Here is a 10,451-nt window from a genome sequence, read left to right on the forward strand (position 1 = left end):
ATAATACCTCTAAGAGGTAATATTTACATTGAGTTTTGAAAGAAGCTTAGGATTTTAAAAAACAGAATTGATATAGGCATATATTCTAGAAGTGAGAGGTTAGTCGGTGCAAAGAGTCAGGAGATGGAAAATTGTGAGTGAGCAAGCAAGAAGGTTATTTTGGCAGGATCATCAAATGTACAAAAAGAGATGATGGATAGATAGATAGATATAGATACATAGATACATAGGTAGATAGATATAGATAGCTATAGATATATATGTATGTATTTATATATGTGTATATATATATACATATATATATATATATGAAATAGGTCTAGAAAAGTAAGCTAGAGTCAAATCTTATGTAGCTGGATGGACATCCCCTTCATCGATATATTCTGAATAAAGAATTAGCTGGGCCCAAAATTGAAAATGAGAAGCAGAGAAGACTATATTGCCTATAGAAAATGATGAAGCATTTTTAATGACTTCCTGAAGCAAAGGTATATATTTTTAACATCATGGCTAAGAGCTACAAGGAATAGCAAGACCAATTTGACTGGACTGTCAAGTGTGGGAAAGGAATTAAAATTTATAATAATAAGCCTGAAATGTTGGTTTGAGGGTAAAATTGTAAAGAATTTCAAATGTTGAATAGACTACCTTACATTTTACCCTAGAAGTAATAGGAAGTCATTGGAGTTTACTGAATAGAAAGTCTGGCATCTACTTTATAGGGGAAAAATCACTTTAATAGTCCTGTTCAGGATAGGTTAAAGATTCCTTTTCCAACTTCTCAATGGGTGGTGTAAGAAATACAGTTCATGGTTCCTTAACCTCAGGGTCATGTTGTTGCAGTTTGTCCTTTATTCTCAAAGAGAATTATGACATCAGGGAAGTACATTTCCTGAGGGTAGAAAACAGCTACAAAATGGACAGTGAGTGAATCATTCTGTGAGGAGGAAAAACAAAACAAAATGAGTCCTGGAATTATCAGAAGCACAATTAGAAGAAATCCATTATTTACATACAAATTAAATATCATTATTTGTATTTACATACAAATGAAATATCATTACCAGATAATGGTTGATAATAGATATTTAAGTTAAAACTTCTAAGAATGTAAATGGACTGATAAAATTAGGGTTATTAAAGGGACCTTTGTTCTACTTTGTTTTACCCAAACTATTAAAAAATTATATGGAATAGAAAAGCAGAGATAGTCAGATTTAATTTATTATCATTCAATTATTTAAAAACTTGAAAGATAATAATTTACATTCAACTGTATCCATATAGCACTATAGAAAGAGTACAGTGTTTAGAAGTAGAGGATCTGTATTTTAATCTTGATTATGACATCTTAATCATATAATCTTGGATAAATCAATTCATTTTCTTGGATCTTATATCCTTCCTCTATAAATCATAAACTAGATGGCTTATACTACACAGACTGGATTATGTTTAAGGTCACCTTCAGCTATAAATTTAACAATAATGTCAATCAATTTAGTTTTCCATACTACTATTGAAGGAGTAGAGGTAGATAAAAGATATCATGGTTTGCCCTCAAGAAGTAGAAATCAGTATCCCTCTGTAATTTTACACAGGAGAAATGGTAGAGCAGGAAAAATAGAATAATGCTATTGTCATTGCCTTTTTCTTTGTCACTGAGTTATAATACAGTCATATATACTATCATTTATAGTTCTATAACATACAAAGAAAATAGATTGAATAGGAGGAGGCAGAAAGTATTCAAGATATGAGAATATTTGGCAAAGGTTTTAGAGTTTCTTCAGATGTGATTTTTAATCAATTGTTAAAATGAAAAGGATCTGGTAGAAAATGAAAAACACAGTAGAAACAAAACATCGTGGAAGTCTTTTATATTGGGCTATCTCAGTATACTTATCCAAATAAAATCTGCCTTCACATTTATTAAATCTGGGTATTGAGTTTCATCATATTGAATTGATTCAATTTTGATAGGATCTCCAAAATTTCACTTATTCACCATCTTCTTCACAAAATTCTCATTAAAGAACAAATTGAAAAAGTGTAGCTGAAATAGAGAATTCAGTAAATGCAACAAGAAATAGAAACCTTGGATTCTATTTTTTTTCTACTTTTTTTAGGGGTAACATGGCAGAGAATAAAATTGAGCCCTGGATCTTCCACATAACTCATTCTAAGACCTAGCCTTTTGATAACAGGCTGGAAAATAACTTAAAATTAAGTCATCTTATGTAACTTGGAAATAAAGAGGAAAAAAAGTCCATAACAGCCCTGATCAGTGACCACATAATCTCAGTGAGGGGGAAACTTCTTCCTTGAAAGTTTGTTCCACCTTGGACAGTGTTAAATCTTTGAAAGTTTTGTCTTTATATTAGATGTGTTTGACTCTTTGTAGTTTTTATATATCACTTCTAGTGCTGAAGTACGAACCAAGAAATAGGTCTAATTTCTCCTGCATATGATTGACTACATTTCATAGTAACATTCTTTTAAGTCTTCTTCAAAAAAAATCTTCTTCATGTTAAACATCACTGAACATCTAATCATCTGTAAAATAGGGATAATAATAACTAACTATCTATAAGGGTTGTTGTGAGATAATATAAGTATTTTCTAATACTTAAAGCCCTATAAAATAAATTATTACTGTTATTATATTTTATTCTTTTCTATTTTATTTATTAAAAATTTATGGTTTCTTCCAGCACTTAAAAATCTTTCCAGATTTCTCTTTCTCTTACAAACTCTTTCAGTTATGTTGCCAACACTGAATTTAATCACCTACTTCATTTGTGGTCTCCATCTCTATTCTACTTGCTAAAAAATCATCTTTTTTCCTGTTGGTTGTTTTTTATTTTACTTTTTCCATCTGTCTAACTTCAAGTTCTCTTGTAAGTCACGCCCTCTTTTCTCTGGGATTATTCCACCCCCAGAACCCCAAGAATGCCTTTCAAAAGAGACAGAAGGCTTGCTGCAGAATAACCAAGGCCCTCCCTATTCCTAGAAGCTGAGCCCACATCCTTCCCACAGAGTTCCTGATATTGCCCTACCCAGAAGGAACCAGTAAAATTCTGCCCACCCCCCCAACAAAATGCACACGAATGCATTTTAAAGCCTGTCAAACATTATGCTGCCTCAGGGCCAAGCCATTTAATTTGTTTTTACTGCTTTGGCACCCACAGCTTTTTTGTAATATTTAGTTGTTACTTGCGACTTATCCCTGCACACCAATAATATCTTTTTTTATTCAGAGAACATATTCAACAAATGTTCTGATTGCAAACACTTTGTTGTGTTTTCCATAGACACATGCAAAAAAAGAAAGCTAGGTCATCTTTTTTCATCACAGTTCTGTGCTGGATAGAAATAGTACTATTTTCATGGCTACAATTTGAAGAAATCTCCCAATCTAGGGAAAGAAGAAAAAATAGGGAGGAGAAGTTTATACACACCTTTCCTATAAGCACTGAAAACAAAAGAACTGAACTTTTTTGGAAACATTCAAACCTGAATATTTTTATGTGAGCAAAACAGCAGCAGATGGCAACAGGAAGTATTTTGTCCCACAGTCAGAACCTACTTAATGCTATTTAGCCTGCCATTCCAATGTTTATTCATTTTGCTAGGCACTCAGCAGGTGATAAAGATCTTAAAGTGTCCAAGCAAACAAAAGGGACATTTGAATTACCATTTCATATTATTTCTCATTTGGGCAATTTTCAGCTTAGTTTTAGAATGCTGATAGCACTTTTAATAAAACACATGCTCTTATCAGGTCTTTTGAAAAATGTTCCTTATGAATAATTAGAATTGTCTTTTTTCATATCATTTGTATTCTGAACTGTAGCTGCTATAACACTGGTCAAACTAATCTCATTGACTTTTACTTATATTTGTCTCGATGAAATCATCCTTATCCTAAAAAAAAAAATGTGTCCTGCATTTTAAAAGAAATGTATCCAAATCCATTGACACAAGTGCAAAATTTTCCTCAGTATGATTTAATACTATTTGCTGCTATTTCTGACATGAAGATGACATATTACAGTTCCAGATATCCTGGTACTTCCATGTCAAGTCTTGGAAAACTGCAGAGCTTTTGAATCTGACCAATTAGAAGTGCAATCAAGAGAAAGAATGTACCTATTATTCAACACCTCACGTGATATTTATTAGGAGCCTACTATCTTTCAGACACTGGAAGCACAAGAACAAAAATGAAAACATCCCTAATTTCAAAGAGTTTACATTTTATTTAAAACAACAAACATGCATGTAATTTTACATATATATATTATATATGTATATATATATATATATATATATATATATATATATATATATATATGAAGTAACACAAGGTATTTGCAAAGGGGAAACAGCAACTAAGACTAAGGAAAGAACTCATGGAGTAAATGGCATGTTAGCTGAGCTTTACAGGAAACTAAGGATACAAAGAGGCAAAGGTTAGGAGAGAATATATTTCAGGAATAGAATCAGGCTTATAGAAAACCATAAAGATAGTATTTGGAATGCTGTGTGTGAGGAGCAGCAAGAAGGGCAATTTGGGAAGTTTGTCCAATGGACAACCTGAAGTGCTGGTTCATCAGTATGTATGACTTCTGCAGACACTGAATAAAAATTAGTTGGGTCCAGAATTAAATGCAAGAAGTAGACTGCGATGCCTTTGGGAAATTGCCCAGTAGTAATTTTAATGGTTCTAAGCTTTGCCCTGAAACAAAGGCATTTATTTTTAACATTATTATTCTTCATGTTATGTCATATTACTATGGGTCACAGTATAACATAATGTCTTCAAAATTAAAGGTTCAAGTCACCAAAAGACAATGAAGAACTAGATTGTGAGCAAAAGATTAAAAACATATTTTTGATGAAGGAAGTGACATAAAGGTACCAGTAGAGAGAATCAAGGACTGACTTATAACCTCCATTGGTAGTCATACAATGCCTATTGGGGGGAAAGGCTCCTAGAATGCTGATTACATCTTTCCATGGAGAATTTAGAGATAAAACAGGCAATATTTCATGGAATAAAAAGAAAAGAATGGATTACATCTTGTTCTTTTGGAGGAAGTACCAAATTAATGAGATCATGGACTAACCAATAAATCACAGGATTTAGAGTAACATAGAACTAGATTGATTGGGAATTTTATAGACAATTTAGCCTACATTCCTCACTTTAAGATGAGGAAGTGATAATGAGGAACTAAATGATTTGCCCCAAAATCACACAAGTACTACTAAAGGAAGCATAAGCCAGGTCTTCTGACTCTGACAGCATATTTTCAACTGGACCACATTCTACCTCCTCAATTGTTTCCTAAACTAAACTAAACTGCTAAGGGAATTTTATGTGAGAAAATACATAACTAGGAATATTTTGTAAAAGAAAAGAGTACAAATTTTTTTAGAAGGTTATTTGTTCTAAAAACCATTCTTCATGTTATTATTTGCTTTCTTTCTATCAACAAAGGACATAAACATTTTTAGGGCTTATATTTTAGTTTTTCTACCAACAAAGAAGATTTCATGCCTACTGCATCATATGAAAATGAGCTATTGTCTTATACTCTTCAGTGAAGAACTATTTCTGCTTAGAGAAGCAGATTAAATATTGATGGTTATCTTATTCAAATATTGTACAAAGCAAAAGCAAACAAAAATTACTTGGGGAGAGTGAGAAAAGATTTAAGCCTTCTAGTACATATGCCTACATGAAATTGTCACACTGATTCACTTCTGAGTGGACAGTATACAATCAATTTATATAGTTAAAACAAATTTTTATACTAACGTATCCCTGAAGGCTTTTACTTTTCCCCCCAATTTTAAGCAACTTATGTTAGATATATGTATATATATATATATATATATATATATATATATATATATATATATTTCTAAGGCTATTTTTCTTTTTGGTGGTGGTGGGGGAATGAATGGATTGAATAATGAATAGATCTGGTGATTAGAAAACTATTAGAAGAATGAAATCAAAGCATCACAAAATATCAGAGCTAGAATAGACAATAGCAGTCATTCATCTAGTCAATGGCAGCCTATAGTTGGTTTTTGTTCAGTCTAAGAGCTAACCATTATTAACTTTTGGGCCATAGAAGCAAGTGAGCTGGATTTGGCATGTGGGCAGTTTATTGAACACTGTCCTAATTCAATACCTTAATTTTACAAATGAAGAAACTGAGACACAGAGGGATTCAATGATGACTTGATCAAGATCTTTGTTATATAGTAGTGTCAGAACTGGAAGTCAGATCACTTGACTCCCAGCTTTCTTTCTTTCTACTAAACAACACTGCCTTTTTTCTGGAATACTAAGCCTAGACTATAGCCTTACTTTCTGCTGCCAAGACTAGGGTGAGAGAGATGTGATAAAGTAAAAGTTTCCACAGGAGACTGACAGAATTTGCATGTGAAAGAACTTGCAGGGGATATTTTAGCAATATTTTAATAGCTGGAATGGAGTAGTAGGAGCATCAAGGTTTCTGTAGTTTTGAAAGAGATATGATAATTCTCTCTGCATCCCCAGGTATGATTTCACTCCAGATTACTTCTCTGGCATCTCTGGCAGTTTCTAAGAAAGCTTCAGCTCATTCTGAATAATATCACCCACTAGTTTATATAAGATGTGAATTCTAGCAGTACTCCCCACCCCCACCTATAGTGAGTGCATGACTTTGGGAAAGATATTTGAACTCCTGGTATCCCCCAAAATTCTCTAAATTTAATAAGATTTTGTTCTTTCTTGGTAGAGGGTATTTCTTTACCCAGGATTATCTGAACACATAGGCAACTATAAATACAGCTCTTTCCTTTTTGCTTCAAAAAGGAACAAACTTCATTGGTGGTAATTTGAATGAAACACCCACCTCTCTGAGAGGAGTTGAATAAGACTGAAACTGTTGGATCAGTTCACTTTGAGACTTTGAGGTGATAATTCAAGAGGAGGAATATCAAGGTAATCATAGTACTAATAGAAACCAAATCTTAACAGTCAAGTCAAGATTTCAGAGTTTATTAGTCACTCCTCTACTTCTGCCCTTTTCTGATGGATCATTGTATCACTGAGAAGGCCTACAGAGAAAGCCATGCCCTCATTTTCTACCAAGTTTCAAATACTGAGTGCTTATTAATGACACTACCTCTTCTCTTCTCTTTTAAGAAAATTTTCACATGTAGGCCTTTAATAATGGACATTCATCCTATAAACTCTATACAGTCTTCATTAATGGTTGGTATAGTTTAAAAAGGACATTGATACACACTTAGGGTCTTCAGTTTATGTCATCTGAGGATTAATTGAAGAAAGTAGAGATGTTTAGACTAAAGAGGAGAAAATTAAGGAGAAACATGATTATTGTCTTCAAATACTCTAAGGACTGTCATGGGGGGGCAGCTAGGTGGCTCAGTGGATAAAGCACCGGCCTTGGAGTCAGGAGTACCTGGGTTCAAATGCGGTCTCAGACACTTAATAATTACCTAGCTGTGTGGCCTTGGGCAAGCCACTTAACCCTGTTTGCCTTGCAAACCTAAAAAAATTTTTTTTTAAATTAAATTAAGACTGTCATGTAAAAAGAAAGATTGGGCTTTTTCCATTTGACACCAGAGGATGAAACCAAGAGTAATAAGTGGAAATTTCAAAAATGTAAATTTAGTTTTGATGCTTGGGATATGTCCTAACAATTATAGATATCTATAATTAAATTGGCTTTCTCAGAAGGCAACGCTCCCTTCTTAAAGTGAGGGTTTTCCTGCAGAGTCTGGATGACCACTTGTCAGGTATGTATTATTGTAGGTACTATAAGGGGACATGGGTTGGATTTGGTATCTCCAAATTATCTTCAACTTCAAAAATCTGTGATTCTGGATTAAAATCACTTTCATATTATTATTATGATTTCAAAACAATGCAAAATGAAATAGTGTTTCTGATGCCATTTTCATATATAGAATGGTCAATTTCTATGCCCTTGATTAAAAATCTAATTTAAATATCTTACTTGGGATAGAACTTTCAACAGATATGAAGAGAATTTTTCTACAAATTAAATTCTATATCAAAATAAATCATTCTAAATATATAACATTTAAAAATTATCTGGACTATTATTAACTCAGTTATATTTCCATCTTGTTTTGGCTAAGCTATTATATTATTTTTTCTATTTGTTGTTTGGTTTATTCACTGGTTGCTCTACCAGTGGATTGGAAGTGCTGGCAGTTGATAAAGCCTAAACTAAAATGTTTATCTTACTAAAGTATAGATGTCTTAAAATCTCTTTCCTTACAAATTCTTTAACTAAGTAATTTTAAAGGTATTTTCAAGAAAATAACAATAAATTCTTTGATCTCTCCTATTTTATTTCATATAAGAACTTTAAGAAAATGGAATCCCTATGTCAAATCCAAATTTCGGTTAGTTGTTAAAAGGCTTTCTTACTTTCTTTTACAATTCCTCAAATGAAATCAATTGTCTTAACAATGAGATTCATGCCTCTGTTTTTCTTGAGTCATAAATGAAAAAGGTCCCTTTAAAAAAAAGAGATCTACATGCTTCTATTCTCAAATATTTCTCCCCTACGAATCTATCTTTGTTACTGGAAACCCATGACTATGGCCTCATATTCCATGTGAAAAAAATAAACTGAACTGACATCTGAAATTATATGAACAGGATTTTCTGATCTCTGAATCTGCTACATAATTTGTCCCTTTATCCAACACATCCCGCATAGGTTTTGAATCAATTACTACTTCATGAATCACAACTTTCTTTTATTCCTTCTCTTGGTATATGTATCCATTAAAAATTAGGGACAAAAACCTCATAGTCTATTCAGAATAGCAATGACACAATCTGTCATCACTGCTCCTTTAATCACTGTGAACACTTCTCTTTAATTCCCTTATAAATTGCTAAGTATCCCTAAATTAATGTTTATTCCAGGAGATCATCTGAACATATTTCTGGATTGGATAAATTTACAAAATAATACATTACATTGTCTATAAAAATGTGGCCTTAAAACTAAATACTCCCTCAAGTACAACAAATACAGTTATGTATTGTGCTATACTGTTTCTAGGTACTCACTTTTCCTTCTCAAAAGCTTCTTTGCTTCTTCACAAACAGATTCTGAAGGGTCTCACTCTTCTCTAATATCTTTCATTCATTTTGATAAGTAATTTATAGAATCTTAGATATCAAAGAGCCTTAAAGTACATCTATATCATTTTATAAATTAAAGAAACAGATACCTAGAAAAGTTATGTGTCCAAAATAACATATTCAGAAACCCAAATATCTTAGTATGGAGCCCAACTTATTCACATCAGCTAATCTGGTCAAAAAAGCATTTATTAAAGAAGTGCCTCTAGGTGTTAGAGTGGATAATCTGATGAGTCCTAAATCAGGAAGCCCTAAATTCAAATTTTGGTTCAGATACTTACTGTAATCATGGGTAAGTTACTTAATCCTATTTGTCTTAGTGATCTCATCTGTAAAATGAGCTAAAGAAGGAAAAGGCAAACAAATCCAGTACCTTTACCAATAAAACATCAAAGGGAAGACTGAAAAGAAACAACAAATTAGAAAGTTACTATGCCACTAAACCTTGCATTTAAGAAGCTTTCATTCTATTGGGTAATATTATCTTAAATCATAGGATGATAGAGTTGGAGCATGCAATGACATGAAAAATTATTTAATCCAATCCCCTTACTTTTCAGAAAAGTGAGGCACTTTCTAAATGACTTGTTCAAGGTCACATTGGTAGAAGTGACAGAATCATAATTTAAACCCATTTTCCTCTGATTCCAAAGCTAGCATTCTTTTCCTGATGCCATGCTTCCTTCTCTATACAGAGGTAAATAAAAGTGTAGAGATACATGTGGAAGTGGAGAACTCCAACAACAAAGAATGGAAGATATTTTTCCCCAAAGAAGACTTGATGAAGGAGATGAAACCCAACTTTTAATTTCTTAAAGTAAATTCTAAGAGACAGGTATGAGGAAAGAGATCTGTCTAGCCAATGAAGAATGATATAAAAACATGGAGGCATAAGATTGTAAAACACTAAGCACAGTGCCTTAAATATAGCAATTCAATAAATGTTTGTTTCTTTTCACAAAATTAAAGTAAAAATATAAGTTTCAGAGTTGATAATTTTATTTTAGAATTTAGAGTGGTGTGGCTAGGTGGCACAGTCGATAAAGCACTGGCCCTGGGTTCAAATCCGGTCTCAGACACTTAATAATTACCTAGCTGTGTGGCCTTGGGTAAGCCACTTAACCCCATTTGCCTTGCAAAAAAAACCTAAAAAAAAGAATTTAGAATAATTAAAAGATTCACTAGCAAAAAATCTACTCTACAATATAAGTAATGAAGAGTCAATTAGACT

Source organism: Macrotis lagotis, chromosome 6, assembly GCF_037893015.1.
Source record: "Macrotis lagotis isolate mMagLag1 chromosome 6, bilby.v1.9.chrom.fasta, whole genome shotgun sequence".
Classification (NCBI taxonomy): domain Eukaryota; kingdom Metazoa; phylum Chordata; class Mammalia; order Peramelemorphia; family Peramelidae; genus Macrotis; species Macrotis lagotis.